Source organism: Euprymna scolopes, chromosome 8, assembly GCF_053919585.1.
Source record: "Euprymna scolopes isolate OS-2025 chromosome 8, ASM5391958v1, whole genome shotgun sequence".
Lineage (NCBI taxonomy): Eukaryota > Metazoa > Mollusca > Cephalopoda > Sepiida > Sepiolidae > Euprymna > Euprymna scolopes.
This window is the reverse complement of record NC_136489.1, coordinates 35,708,015-35,720,514: the sequence shown is the minus strand read 5'-3', so window position 1 is coordinate 35,720,514 and position 12,500 is coordinate 35,708,015.

Below are 12,500 nucleotides of genomic sequence, written 5' to 3'. Positions count from 1 at the left end.
TAAAGATCCCAGATTAAATTTGCGAAGATATCGGGCTCTAGATTTCCTGACTGATTCTTTTCAAACCTACCTGTGTGTATGTTATTATAATTATTATCTCGCTCGAAATGGCTCTTGACACACACACACACACACCAGACATATCTATTCATTTATCTATCTTTATCTCTCTCTATATATGCATATATATGTATATATATATATATATATATATATATAAATCAAATAATTGGTTCGTCCGTTATTTATATTCTAATAACCACTTGACCGATTGCTGCGACATTTTAGTAAAATATGTTTACAGTAACCATGTGCGTTTTAATATATCTCTTTTTTTAATTACAAGATTAAACTTAATGTTTCCTTAATAAGTAGGTTGTTTTATTTGTAACGATGTAGCACATTTTTTTATTTGGTGATATATATTTATAACCGCCTGCCGTCAAGTGACACCACTAAAAGGAGCTTTTCGTCTCAAGACTAGAGTTTAGGTGGAAAAATAATATCAAACACTTTATCGCTTTAAAGGAACTAAATTCATGTAGTCACCATTATGTTACTAATGTAACCATCTTGTAAATAATTTAAAATAATGAATACCTTTTTTTAATAATACATAATATTAATAGATAAAGGAATATTAAATTATCGGAATATATAAAACAAATTTAAATATGAAAATAATTTTTATAACTGCAAACTATGAACACCTTTTTAATTTAATTAAAACAATACAAATATAACTTTTTTATAATTTTAAGTAATGTGATTTTTTTTTCTAATTTATAATTGAAATCGCGTTATTATTATGAAATCACATGAGTATTAGTTTGTAATTTATCAATTTGCACGTGTATGCTCTTTCAAGTATTTCAACTTTTTGAAAAAAAAATGAATTTTTTTACTATTTCCTTCTTTCTAAATTAAAATGTGAACCGGATTATATTGGTCGTTAAAAGTTAAAATTCGAAAAGCCCCGTGACCAATATTTCTTTCAAAATTATTTGTTTTATATCTATTTTGTTGTGTATAATTAAAAGTTGAAAACTATTGCCAGCAAAAATAAATAAAAAATATATTGCTCAATATTCATAAAACTAAGTATTTGCGGAAAATGTAAATGACATATTCGTTTTCAGCATACCCGAACACCTTTAAACGTTATAAGAGTGAAACCAAGTAAAAATTTATGATGTAAAATTATAAAAGGTTTGATACTTATGTGTTTATGGTACCATGCATAAATTATACCGTTATTATTTCGAACTCCATTTTTACCATAGGGAGGGTGTGCTGTAACATTTCTATGCTACCACTTAACAATGTAATGATAACAAGATAATGTGAAACTTGAATTCATACCTAAAAAATGAAGAAAATAGCGCGGTACCAAAAAGGCAGTAGCTCTAAATTTCCATTTATTTTTTAACATTTAAACATAAAAAATACCAAAAATATGTTTATATTTGTGAAAATTAAATAAACATGTTTACAATTATAAAAAAAGGCTAATTAATATTGTTTAAAACTTTTTAAAACAGGCGGCGCTACTATACTATTAGAACGAAATTTAGTAGTCAATGAATGGGGTTTTCCGAGAAAAACAATGACCTCTACTGATTTTTATCTAATCCTAATAAATTATCATGTTAGCTACCTAATTATGCAATCGAAACAACCTGAATATTACTGAATTATTAAACTAAACAACTTTAATCGGGTTACCAGGTGAAACATTGCAGTCATTTTTATATCGAAACGGAAAATGGCCTCCATTTTGAACTCTACTTTGTCTTGCATGAGCAAATACAATTGGTTTCTTAAAATTATCTATTTATTTTTTTAATAAATAATGTTTTACTTTCTCGATTTTCGAAAATTTTGGGACGCAATCATCTTAAAAATACGAGGAAAACGTAGACTCTATTGTTTTCATATAAAATTCCGTATTAGGATTTCCGAAATTTCGTCTCAAATTAGTTCTGTTTGAAATTAATAAAATATTTGTTGTTTTAAAATAATTGAAAAAATTAAACAGTTATGCATATATTGTTTAAAAAATATGTATAAAAAGTGTTTGTTCCTGTTTTAAAAGTTGTTTTCATATTGTTTATATTTAATAATAAGACGTTCTGCTCATTTAAAACTGTTAACTTCTGAAACGCCGATATAACTGTTTTTTATCTCGTTGATATAGTAACATAACAGTGATTAGGGAGTGTTGTTCCTTTTATGTAATATAGGGTGAGGGGTTATTTTTCCACCTGAACTGCAGTCTTGCCGCAAACCGAGCATTCTGAATCATCTTTTCCTATGTCAGTCACCTAAATTATTTAGTGGTAGTTTAGAAATTTATATTCAAAGCTAAATATTATTTTTACTTAAAAATATAACAATATTAATACACTAAGTTAGGTAAATTTTGCAGAGAATGGTCTGCTTTACGGTTGTTGTAAAAATGGAACGGAAATTTTAATTGCCCTCCCTTTTAAATTCGGTACATTTTTACATTACATCCAACCAACTCATCGTTCATATTCAACATGTAAACGTTTATAGATTTTCGGGTATGCTGACAAGTTTATAGGTGTCTATTCAGAAAGCTTTTCTTTACATTTGGATGTTGGGTGTTTATTCGTTGTAAACCTACGCAACATCCTATAAATGACGACATTTCCTATGTGAAAGCTAAGTTGTACTTACGTAAAAAAATTTTAAAAAAGATATACCAAACTGACATTTTTTGTTTCAAAATGGAATTATGTCCCTTTCGTTTATTATATCTTTTTATGGTTTCGTGTTTTATGCATATAAAGTATAATTGTTGAATGTTATTATTTTATTATATTCGTTTGGGGCCGCAATTAAGAAAAATATTAAAACAGAACGAAATTCGTGTTTTCGCTCCATTTTTAAACAACCGTAAAACAACAAATAGTCCGCAAGTTTTATCGAAGTTATAAACATGTAGATCAACTTACGTTATATTAGAACCGAGAGACTGATAAATATCTTGTAGCTCGGTGTAAAATCTGCTTAAAATATTGAAAAATACTATAATTTCTCCCAAACATACTGGCAATAATTTGGTGACGTCCTTCGCTTGCGTGTTTCCAATAAGGGAGATTGATTTACTAGGATTTGTATTAGAAGCTGATTTAAATTTTGAACTCTTAGCATTGTGGTTAAATTTGTTAGTTTGCAATCGCTGATAGCCCGCTCCAAAAATTGAATAAAAGACGAAATTAAAAAGAATTGTACTCATGCAGTATTAGCCCCCCCCCCCCAGGATTCCAATTATTGTTAGGGTTCGGCCGGCAATCACCGGATTCAATGGAGCGTTGTTCAAATCTTGAAACACTAAATTAACATTTTATTTATATTTTTGCATTATAATTTAGTGAGGGTGGTATTTTTTTTCTGTTTATTTCCTTAACATCTGTAGACAAACAAAATTGTACATTCTATTAATAAAAATCTCTATTGTTACAGTCTTCATATAAAGAATCTATCTTTTCTTTTTATAATGACAGTTCTGTTTTCAAAAAAGAAACGTATACTGCCAACTTTCTTTTAAACAAATTCAAGTTTTTTTTGTTTTTTTTTTAATTCACCTAACAATGTCTATTAAACATTCATCTTTTCTTGGGGGGGGGAACAACGGTTATTGATAAAAGATATTGCAAAAAATATTAAAAGCATATGGACAATACAAGATAAAAATTTTTCTTAGGAATGTGTTCCATTTAAACAAACGGAGCAAAGCTACGCGTGGGCGGGTACAGCTGGTATATATATATGTATATATATATATATATATATATATATATATATATATATATATATATATTAATATACAGAAAATATTACTGAGTTATAAAGTGGTAAATCGATTGTAAATACACAGATCTGACAAGAAACAGATCAATACAAAATCCGCGCGCGAGAGAATGGTATTGGGACGAAGAGACAGGTATATATATATATATATATATATATATATATATATATATATATATATATATATATATATATATATATAATGTGAGAAATAATTGCAATAATAGCGAACAATCGATCGAGAAGAACATGTTGAAAAAAGAATACTAATATACAGAATGAACGCAAAACAGACAGTGCTATCAGAATGCATTGTTTAACTAAAACCAATAAACTCGATGAACAGTTAGAACGATTATCTATACATCAAAACAAATATTTTAGAGACTTTTTGGGAATACTATTTAACGTCATGGGCAAATGAATTGTTCTGTTACTTATTCTTATCTTTGTTACATTCTGACACTAAGCAATATATTTTTCTCAAATATGCATAAGGCCTAATCAAATTATATATCAAATTCAAGAGTAGGTGACGGTAAAGCTGCAAACATGGCCATGTTCATTTCTTTTTTCAATTTCCTTTATAGTTTTCAACACAAAATGTGATGTTATAATCTTCATTAAAAGCAACCGATAGAGGGAATCATATTTGTCATTCGTCGAACGTATCACATAATCATATTGAATTATCAGTCAAGATCAACGTTGATAATGTGTAATTTCTACGTGAATTACTTGTATCAATATGTTTATATAAACTTTCTTAAACGAGTAGCTCATTACTTAACAAAAATATTACTATGTATGCATATATACGTACAAACGTATATATATATGTATATAAAAATATACATATTTGTATATAGACATATATATATATATATGTGTATATATATATATATATATATATATATATATATATATATATATACATATGCGTACGCACGTGTTTGTATTTGTGTGTTAATAAATAAATATAGCTCAATATATAGTAAAGGTGTGTGTATCAATTTGAAGGGAGAGTGTCTCTTATGAGTACGGAATATATAATTAAAACATGTACTTTTATCGGAAAATTATAAAAATAATAATATATCATAAGAGTATTTTATTTGAAAAAATATAAACGTGCGTATATACAAAACCAATTTATCCTAATGAATTATCCGCCGGTTTCCCTCACAAGATCTTAATAGACATCTTGTTTTTTTTTTGTTTTTTTTTGTTGTACAAATTCATTAATTCCAAAAACTCAGCACAGGAACTACAGGAATGTACTTATTTGTAAACATGTATGGAGGGTCCTGTCTATTTTTTTCCTAAATCGGATTAAAGATATATTAATTCATGTAATGCAGACTTCTTTTGAAAAATATATTGTACAATAGTTAGATAGAAACGACTTAGGTGTTTCAAAAGATGTATAAAAATTACCAGGTGTTTAAAAAGCTGTTTTTTTTTAATGAGGTAACTCGTCCTATACTAAATTCGATACAAAACATAGCACCTCAGAAAAGTATAATACCTAACGTCGCGTTCAAAAAAATATTTAAAAAAATATATTAAACGACTTGAAGAAGTGAGTTTAATTGGGCATGCGCAGACGAATATACAAATAAGTGGGCGTGCTGAAATTAAAATGTTGCATTCAACGTGACATTACATGTCTACACGGGTATTTCCTTATAATATATGTGTTTCCCATCATAAACCATAATCTCTTTATGTGTCCTTTTATCTGGTAATTTTACTTGAAGAGGTGCAGTAGGATCAGATTTATAAATTATATATTTACACAATCAAAAAATACATTTACTGTTCATACCTATATAGAATTTCCCCAAAACATTTGGTGTTGATAGATGGGAAACCAAAACTGGCTGCGTTTAAGACGTTCTGAGAAGCGTCCTCTTCAGAACGTCTGAAACGCGCGTAAAAACGATTTCAATGACTTAAGAACAGTATTAAAATAATCCAAATATAATTCTCAATGAAAAACCAAGACACGGAATAATAAAATAATTTAAAAAATACACATCGTTGGTGACTACTCCCTTATGCAAATATATATATATATATATATATATATATATATATATATATATATATATATATATATACTCGGGTGTTTTTATTAAAAAATAATGGACTAATGAATTCAACGAGGTTGTTAGATAGTGCTCAATAAAAAGAGCTGATACTTGTTTATTGTTATATAAACATGGTCACATCCTGCTGCTACAAATAGCCATTTGTTTCAATCAAACAAAAGATATCATCAGGCAGCGACTTGACTATTCAAAAGTTCAATGTATAATGGGTTTTTGATTTTAGGTAGGGACGCTTTAAAAGTTGGAGTTAAAAAAAACTTAAAACACAGAACTTTAATTATAAGATGTAAAGAGGGAGGGGGAAGTAAAATAACGTTAAAAGATTATAATGGAGAGAGAGTGATTAAGAAGAGAAAAAAAAAGAAATAGAGAAAGAAAATAGAGAGAAAAAATATACATATAATATGGAGAAGAAAAAAGAAAAAAGATATAAATGGTTATTATAAAGGGAATAAGGACTAGAAGGGAAAAGAAAGAATGATGAGATATAGTTCAAGAGAGAAAGAAAGAAAGTAAGAATTAATAGGAAGGGACTCTTAAACACGTTGCCAGTATATAAAAAAAGAAAAAGAAAAAAATTCTGCGTGTCAAACAATTTATGTACAATTATACAATTCAGCAATGAGACAACATTATTACAAATACGAACAGAAAATACAATCTAAGCGTTAAAAATGAACATGTCCAAAAAGACAGCGAATGTATCCAACTGACATATTATCATCTAACATACGTCCACGAGTGATATCAACGCAGTTCAAACATACGTCTAAAATTAATTAAGCCCTTTATACTAAATGATATCAGTTTAAAGTTTTCGCGTTGTTATTAAATGAATATATAAGTAAAAGAAAAAAAATAATAATACTAAAACAATATTAAAATTGTGTTTAATAATAATAATAGTAATAATAAAAATAATAGTAATAATAATAATAGTAATAATAATTATAATAATAATAATAACAATAATAATATAAACAGAATAAAATTAATATTTATTATCTTTTTAATATAACATATTTAGCCTAAGAGGGGATTAAATAAATTAAATAGGACTAATAAAGTATGAATAATAATCTACTAATATTTATGTATATAAAAAGAATACAATACATATATATATATATATATATACACATACATACATACACACATACACATACACATACACCCCCATATATATATACACACATATATATACATACACACATATATACATATATATATATATATATATATATATATATATATACATGCATATAATTAAAGGTGTAACTCCATACTATAAAGTTGAAAGTTTAAGCGAGTAAATATAAATATAAAGTCATATTAAATCACAAATGAATACATTCAAGACAGTATTACTAAAAACATAGATACAAGTACACTTACATATAAATATATAAATATAATTCAGGCAATAGCAAGTAGTTAAATCAACAGAATACTCAAAACTAATGACACACAGGTAGATAGTAACAAAATTAAAAATAATAAAATACATATGTATATACCCACAGAGAACCAACATACATACAAATATACATATATATATATATATATATATATATATAATTTTATGTATACACATACATACAAAACAATACACAAGCATATGCACACAGTCAACCTTGAATAATTATCTAAAGTCAAATGTAAGTTAATATTAAGCAGACATTAGAAATTGATAATAGTTCATTATTAGATGTTAATTAATTATAAGATGAAGCACTAATGATTCAAATTCGATAGATAACGACAAACGTCCACCCATGAATATAGAAGGGGAGATTATAATCAAAAGTGTTGTGAATTGTAAACTTAGCACCGGACTATGATATAAATAAGTCACTTGTAACCATCCCCCCCTTTTTTAATGGAGAGTAGATAATATAGTGGATGTGTTATCGGCAGCTCCAATAACTCTACCTTCTCCTGTTTTGCCCCGCAGTCTTCATTCCACGAGTGATTCTTCTGACAAAGGGTGAAGAAAAAGTTGCTTAGAGGTCGGCAGTAATTGGTGACCATTAGTCTGAGATGTCGAAAATGTGTCTTTCTCTGTCTGCCCTTGTGGCCATGTAACAAGTAAGAGTGGATCTGGACCATGTAGTAGTCTCTGGTGGGGCGTCTCGATGCCATACTAGTAGGTAATTGTTACGGATTTACCTTTTCGTGTGCTACAAAAAAAAATCCTGTATTTTTCTCTCTTACTCTCCATCTGTGTACTGCTCAAACCAAGTATACCGACCTATTCCGTAAATCCCAAAACCTCAACATGAGATATCTCCAGAATAAAAAAGTCGATTAAACCTAGAACTCCATCTTCCAACGTAGACCCCTGCTACCAGGTCTCCTTCTCAAACATCTGGGGTCTACGTTCCAACATTCCAGAGGTTGAAACGCAATTACAGGAGACGAAACCGAACATATTATTTCTAAGTGAAACTGGAATAGGGCCGACAACTCCCCTAAATTTTTTTTCACATGGGTGTCACCAGTTATCAAGGCCCAGAGGCCACTCAAGGATAAGAGTTAATAGGTATAAATTAGTCATTGTGATTTTAGCATAGTAAACAGTGGGAATTTTGTAACTTGGATTACTTAGGGGGACGATTCAATTAGAACTTGTCCACATTGGACTTTTTCTTTTTTTTTTCATAGGTATCAACACATTATCAAGGCCAAGAGGCCACTCAAAGATAAGGGTTAAAGAGTGTACAGTATAAATTGGACAATATAGTAATCATTATTAATGAAAATTTGGTAAATTTGATAACTTATATGGAACGGCTCATCAAGAACTTATTTACGTTAGACTTGAACACAACAATATTGTAGTCAGCCGGAAAGCAGGAAAACGGAAGACAATTCCACATGCGTGCAGTTCTAATAAAAAAGCTTTGTTCATGGAATCTACGTTTAGGTTAAGGCACAGATAACGAGTGGGGGAATTATTGATAGTGTTTACAGCTAGACAAGTGTTTCTTGTGAAAGTTTTGCGAGGGTGGACCATAGATTGAAGCTCACTCGCACACTTTCCATGAAAATAACGATACATCAGAGACGAACTCGCAACATCTCTTCTGTGAGATAGAGGTTGCAAGGAAGAGAAAATGAATCTCCTACAAGTCTACGAAGTCTATTTTGAACTCTATCAAGGCAGGACAAGTCCTTTCTAGCAGCTCCTGCCCAGATGTGGCAACAGTATTCCATCCTTGGAGGTACCTGGCTCTTATATAAATAGAGAATTGCATCAGCAGTGAGATATCTACTGGATCGATGGAAAGATCCACCCATTTTACCAGCGGCCTTGGCAACAGATTTGATGTACGTGTTCAATTTAAGATCAGGAGTAATGGTCAAGCCAAGAAGCTTCTCAAAACTTGAGCCCTCCTGAAGACGAGGGCCATTCATTTTAATTGATGCCAGATGGGGATCAGAATGTTGATGATGTAAAGAGAGAAGCTTGGTTTTAGATGAATTAAAAGTAACCAGACACTCCTTTCCCCATTGTACCACATGCTCAAGATCAGAGAAGAGAGAATTGGAGAGAACTTGGTCGTTTACTGTCTTAGATGTGCTACCATAAATAGTAGTGTCGTAAGCATAAATGTCTACAAATGATGTAAGGATGTGATTTGGAAGATCATTAATGTAGATCAGGAAAAGAGTTGGGCCTAGGATGGACCCCTGAGGGACACCGGCATTAATACTGTGGGATTCTGATTTTTGCCCCTCAACTACTACTCTTATGAACCTATCAGAAAGAAATGATTTAATAATTGAGAAGATTTTTCCAGCTATACTATAGCTAGAGATCTTATGAAGTAAAACTTTATGCCATACCCTATCAAAGGCCTTAGATATGTCAAGAGCAATTGCCCTAGAAAGGTTGCCTCCGTCGAGAGATTTGCTAACGTTATGAGATATAACTGTAAGCACATCTGCTGTAGATCTAGCAGAACGGAAACCATATTGAGTGTCACTAAGAAGGTTATTTTTGTTGAGATGGTTGATTACTTCTGTATTTAACACAGATTCCAGCAACTTACTCATGACGCACAGGAGAGTTATTGGCCTGTACTGAGAGAGGGATGAGTGATCACCTGAATTCTTAATTACAAGTGAATTCATAATTAACGGATACTCAAATTAAAAATCTAAATCAAACCCCAAGATCGCCATGGGCATGGAATATGTGCCTACACAAAGATGACTCTAGAGAAGATCCTAATTTACCCTATATGTGCTCCAGGGTTGCACTTGCTAACAACACTGTATTTATATTTGCCCTCTATCGGCCCCACAACAGCGGGGTTACTATCTTTGATAGCATATCAGAGAAAATAGACCACATACTGTCTACACACCCCTCGGCTAACATCCACATCTATTGTGACTTCAACGTCTATAACGTGGAATGGCTGACCCATTCCAATTAGATAGACGATGAGGGGAGGTTTTTTTCATAATTTTGCCATTGCTTATGACCTCACTCAGATTGTTCGCGAACCAACTTATGTGCCCGATACACCCGGTCAATATGCAAGCCTCCTACACATTTTTCTCTAAACTTCCCCTGAGTTATGTTCATGTTACGTTCATTCTCCTTTAGGATCCTCCGACCACTCCGTCCTATCAGTTAAGATAAAACAGAATGTTAGATGTCCTCAGACGTACCCCTCCAACGTACTTTATACCGATACTCTATGGCTGATTGGGATAGCTTCCGTACATTCCTATCTGATTTACCTCTGCACTCCATGTTTTAAAAGGAAGTGTCCTCTATAGTAGCAGATCTGGCCGAATGGTTAATTGTAGGCGTAGACCAATTAATACCATCTTAAAAATTCCATCAAAAACCTAACAGCAAGACATGGTTCTCCCCGGAATGTGCTGCTGCTATCGCGCACAGAAATCAATTATCCATAGCTACCAACGTAATAGATGCACTGAGACTAAAGCTGCTTTCAGGACTGCCAGCAACCACTGTAAAAGAGTAATAAAAAATGCAAAAGAGCTATATGCCGAGTCTATTAAATCCAAGGTAGCTGATCAACCGCTTGGTTCCCACCAGTTTCGGCAAATAACAAATGAGATCTTGAACAGAAGTGTGCGTTATATCCGAAGCGTTATCAATGGACAAGAGGTAATTTCGTCAGCGTCAGACAAGGCCAAACTATTTGCAAAGAACTTTGCAGCTAATTCTACCCTATGCGATGAAGGTCATCAACTACCCATATTTCCTCCTATCACACAGAAGAAGCTAAGTAACATACAAATATCCGTGCATGAGGTCGCCAAGCTAATCAAGAACCTAGATTTCAGTAAAGCAACTTGCCCTGGTGGCATCGCAATTATAGTGTAAAAATAGCTTCATCCAGAACTTGCTCCCATACTTACGAAACTATTTAAGCGCTGCCTTACAGAGAAGTGCTTTCCGACTCCCTGGAAGACGTCATCAGTTTGCCCTGTATTAAAAGAATTCAGATGATAAGTCATCTTCCTCTCAGTACAGACCAATAAGTCTCCTGTGTTTTATGAGTAAGTTGCTGGAATCCATATTAAATAGAGAAATAATACACCTCCTCAGCAGGAATAACCTTCTTAGTTACACAGAATGTGGTTTCCGCTCTGCAAGCCCTACCGCAGATATGCTGAAGGTTATATCTTACAGGATAAGTGAATCTCTTTACAAAGGCTTCCTTTCTAGGGCAGCTGCTCTTGACATATCATAGGCCTTAAACAAGGTATGGCATAAGGGTCTACTTTACAAGATTTCCAGCTGCGGGGTTACTGGAAATGTTTTCTCAAGCATTAAATCATTTCTCTCCGATAGGTTCATAAGAGTAGTGGTAGATGGACAAACATTGTAGGCCTGCAATATAAATGCTTGAGGGCCTCAGGGGTTAATCCTGGGCCAAACTCTCTTCCTGATCTACATTAATGGCCTCCCTAAACACATACTTACATCATTCGTTGACATCTATGCTGATGACACGACCATCTACGGCAACACATCAAAGGCTGTAAATGACAAAGTTCTCTCTGATTCACTTTCCTCTGATTTCGACGCGTGGTTCAGTGGGGAAAGATTTGGCTAGTTACCTTTAATGCATCTAAAGCCAAACTCCTATCCTTACATCATCAACGCTCTGATCCCCAGCTGGCATCAATTGTGATGGATGGCTCTCGTATGGGTGAGCCCCGTGTTTTGACAAGCTTCTGGGTTTTACCTTTACTCCTGATCTGAAATGGAACACGTACATCAAGTGTGTTGCCAAGGTCGCTGGAAAGATGGTTGGATCCTTCTACTGCTTCAGAAGAGATCCCATTACTGATGCAATTCTCTATCTATATAAAAGCCACGTACGTCCAGGGATTGTATAATGTTGTCATATCTGGGCAGGAGCTGCTAAAACAACCAATCCTGCCGTGACAGAGTACAAAATAGACTTCGTGGCTTAGTGGGGGTTCCCTTTTCTCTACCCTGCAACCTCTCTCCCACAGAAGAGACGTTGGGATCCTATCCTTGTTTAATCG